General features: G+C 31.6%; 1 non-coding gene across 1 annotated transcript; it reads right to left on the bottom strand.

The window, feature by feature from the left end:
- Positions 1–2,703: 2,703 nt before the first annotated feature.
- LOC112526217 lies at positions 2,704–2,891 on the bottom strand. The gene has a single exon (XR_003070547.1). It is a non-coding gene; the product is annotated as a U2 spliceosomal RNA (small nuclear RNA).
- Positions 2,892–4,526: the final 1,635 nt, after the last annotated feature.

Here is a 4,526-nt window from a genome sequence, read left to right as displayed (position 1 = left end):
AGGAGCGTTCAAATAAAAACCGGCCACATTTGTGCAAACCGTGTAAACCAATCTCATCCATCCATTTTCTTGATCAATCGTCAAAATTAGTTTACTTTATTTTAGGAAATTAAATAAAAATATATATTAAAAATTTATTTTATTTCAACAGTAAGGGCATAAATGGTAAACAAAATTTAATATTTGGTAACATCCTACTCGATCTTTCATGAATCTTTTTTCATGCAAAAATTATTTTATTCCAAGATTAGTTTACTTTCATGAATCTTTTTTCATGCAAAATTATTTTCTTCCAAGATTAGTTTACTTTCATGAATCTTTTTTTATGCAAAATTATTTTCTTCCTTTCGTTCCTGGTTTGATGCATTAATTCCTTTAAGCCTTGCAATCTTAAAGATTCTAAAACATATTACAATCTTCAAGATTCTGGAGTAGTTTCTTCATGTATCCGTTTCATCATTCAATTATTTCATGACGAACCAAATACATTATGCAACCGTTTCACTAGTCATGCTCAAGAACGCCATGAACCAGTTTCACTTTCATGAAACCTATTTCATGTACAGTAATTTTCTTATTTCACCACTGATTTGATGGATTCATTTCTTTAAGCCTTACAATCTTCAAGATTTTGGAGCAGGTTACAATCTTCAAGATTCTGTAGCAGATTAAAATCATTTCCTCGTTTCATCATTCACTTAGTTCATGACGCCTCAAATACAGAATGTACCGGTTTCATTTTCCTCTTCACCAACTAAATGGATCAACTACACAATCAATGCAACGAGTTCACCATGAAAATGTTTCGGTTCACATAATTTATTTGCAACATGAACCAGTTTCACGTTCATGAAACCTGTTTCATTTCTGGATTTTTTTTGTTCATCTACGATTTGATGATTTCATTGTACACTTCAATTGTTTCGTCAAGACCCGTTTGCTGATTCTTAAAGATTACAATATATGAAATTCAAATTTTTAATATTATAATATAATTAAATATTTAAATGTTACCATTTATACAATTTCCTTTATTATGTTTCCTTAATTAAGATTTATTAATAATTTTCATATTTAATAGAAAATATTGTAAATGACTGAAATACCTTTATTGATTAATTTTAATTAAAAAAAATGAAATTTTCCTATTGGTCGAAATTGGTTTACACGGTTTCTTAGAAATGTACGGTTTTCATTTGAACGTGCCCATATATATATATATATATATATATATATATATATATATATATATAAAGACAACAAATACCAAATATAATCACCAAATGTAATTACACAAAATATAAAATAAAAGTCATTACCAAAAGTTTATCACTAAATGTTATCATAACAAAAAACGAATAAAACATGATAATAGTCTTGATTATCCACATATTTTTATACTTGATGATAGCAGTCTAATGTTATCCACTTCTGACATCTGTGGTTCAAACTCTGGTTAACTTTGTAGAACTCAAAATATTCACTGAAAATTATATAAATAATATAAATTATTAGATTCATTACTTTTAAATAACGGTGCACAAAAAAGATTATATAGAAATTAACTTGTAACGTACTTGACTTCTTATGGATAAGTTTAAGTCGAGATGCATATATTATAGATTTATCTTTGATTGCACGAGCGATCCTCACAGAACGTGTACGTGGAGTGTCAATCAAATTCATCTTTATCATATACCCCCTGTTCATAAAATGAACGCTTTTAAAATCTGTAATAATAAGTTAACTACGTAAGTATAGATGTTTGTATGTGTGTGTTATTTAGTATCTATTAATGTAATTTATATACTTACGTTGCATCTTGTAGAAAAATTTCACATGAACCAAATCGAAATACATGTTCATGACGTACATATCTTACTCGTCCTCCCGCGATGATTTTCCCAACAATATCTAAACAATGTTATTCATATGCTTAAAAACATAAACAAAAATTATGGGTTAACAAAAAAATAAAATAAAATTTGTAATTTTAATTGATAGTTTAGATGTACCATTCGGTATTTTCTTAGTGGTCTTATCCTCCACAAGTTTTAATTGACGGCACCAATGGATAAAATGCAAATCCACTTCCAATATCACTTGCTAATGGAGTAAGCTTTGTATTCTTGCTGATAAGAATCATCCATCCATTGTGGACAAAATTGTATCGTTGGTATGTCGGGCAGTCACAATACATTTGTTCAACTTGAAAATGATTCAAAGCAAATACACCACCCACCAAACTTATTTTTCTGTACGACTCTAATAAACGGCGTGGGATATTTGCTACCATTTTGTCTCTCTATTATATAAAATTGGTTTTCTAACCGCGCATTGCGCTGTAGCGATAATATCGTCTTCAAAAGGAATGTTATAGACTAAAATTTGAAGTACTCTTCTATTAGACAAATGTGAGTGGCAAATACTCATTAACATTAAAAGTTTTTAAGAGGATTTGACAACAATCTTAGAACCATATGTTAATTTAAGTTATCTAACTATGCTCGAGAATGGTGTTGCAAAGTACTCTACAAATGTTTGAATAATGTTAGTAATTTCTTTAATTAGAAGTCATAGTTTTAATTGAAATCTCATCTAAGGTGACAAAATCACGATTTTAATTTTATAACAAATTTAATTAAAATCTCTTTTTTGAAGTTACAAAAAAGAAACGTTCTATAATATTTCTAGTGAAAATTAGAGGAGTGCGTAAGTTGTAGCAACAATAGTGAAAGTCCAATGCGATGCATGAAGAACCACATCATCAAGCTAAGATAATGGATTTTCCCTCATAAAAAATAAAATTAATATCAAGTGGGGTTGATAACCCACATATCAGATATAAAACTGATAAAAATATTACACTTTTTCGTAACATTCTATAATATTTGAATTGTAATTAGAGGGGTGTGTCAAACCGTGATAGTATTAACATCAATACGACTGATAAATAACTACCTCATGTTGTCAAATTATCATCCTTGGTTTCACTTTTATATTTGCACTATAATTTTTACCATTTAGTTGGTTTTTGATTCCAAACAGCATAGATTTCAAAGACGGTCATCCACCTTTCTTATACACATTACTTTGTTCAAATTTTTTAACTCTTCATCAATGTGGGACAACTAAAACTCAACAACAATTCACCATTTGAGAATACTCAATTCTCATGATGTCACCTCAATACCCCAAGGTTTTCTTTTATATATATAAAGATAAAGATTTTTCTATTTGGTTGGTTTTGATCCCAACCATGGTCATAAATTTTAAAGAGGGTCATACAAAATAAGACAACCCTAAGAGACAAACCTCATTAATCAACACAAAGACACCATTCCATCTTTTTATACACTTCACTTTTTTCAAATCTTTCAACTCTTCACTAATGTAGGACAACTAAAACTCAACCACAATTCACCATTTGAGAATACTCAGTTCTCATTGTACTACCTAAATACCCCAATGTTTTACTTTTATAATTTTCATGGTGCCACCTCATCACCCGAAGGTTTTACTTATATATATATATATATATATATATACTAGGTTCGACCCTATGTTTACACGGGGTATTTTAAATGAGAAAAACTCTGGACATTAACTATGTACATGAGACACTTAACTCTTGAGTAAGAGCTCTGTCTCTTGATGTCTTCTACATGAGAGCTCTTGGTCTAGCCCGCTTCAAAAGACTAAGTCCTAAAAACTACAGTAAGAGGCTCTGCATGTACTATATAGAGGCTCTGCATGTACAATAAGAGGCTCTGCGTGTACTATGTAGAGTCTCTACATGTACAGTAAGAGGCTCTGTATGTACTATGTAGAGTCTCTGCATGTATAGTAAGAGGCTCTGCATGTACTATGTACAGGCTCTGTGTCTGGAGTGAAGCTCTGCATCAAGCACTTAACCTTTTTGGTGTTTAAGTCTTGATCATCCTTGGAATACAACACGAGCTTTGTATATAAGACACTTAACCCTTGAGTAAGAGCTCTGTCTGTTGATGTCTTCTATATGATAGCTCTTGGTCTAGCACCCTTCAAAAGACTAAGTCCTAAGGACTACAGTAAGAGGCTCTGCATATACAGTAAGAGGCTCTGCATGTGCTATGTAGAGACTTACATGTACTATATAGAGATCTATGTCTGGAGTGAAGCTCTGCATCAAGCACTTAACCTTTTTGACGTTTAAGCCTTGTCCTTCCTTGGAATACAGCACGGGCTTCGTATATGAGACACTTAACTCTTGAGTAAGAGCTCTGTCTTGATGTCTTCTACATGAGAGGTCTTGGTCCAGCCCGTTTCAAAAGACTAAGTCCTAAGGACTACAGTAAGAGGCTCTACATGTACAGTAAGAGGCTCTGCATGTAAAGTAAGAGGCTTTGCATGTACTATGTAGAGGCTTAGTGTCTGAAGTGAAGCTCTACATCAAGCACTTAACCTTTTTGGTGTTTAAGCCTTGTCGTTCCTTGGAATACAGCACAGGCTCTGTATATGAGACACTTAACTCTTGAGTAAGAGCT

This window comes from Cynara cardunculus (assembly GCF_001531365.2).
Source record: "Cynara cardunculus var. scolymus isolate 2C chromosome LG 13, CcrdV1, whole genome shotgun sequence".
Classification (NCBI taxonomy): Eukaryota; Viridiplantae; Streptophyta; class Magnoliopsida; order Asterales; family Asteraceae; genus Cynara; species Cynara cardunculus.
This window is presented reverse-complemented; position numbering and strand designations above follow the sequence as displayed.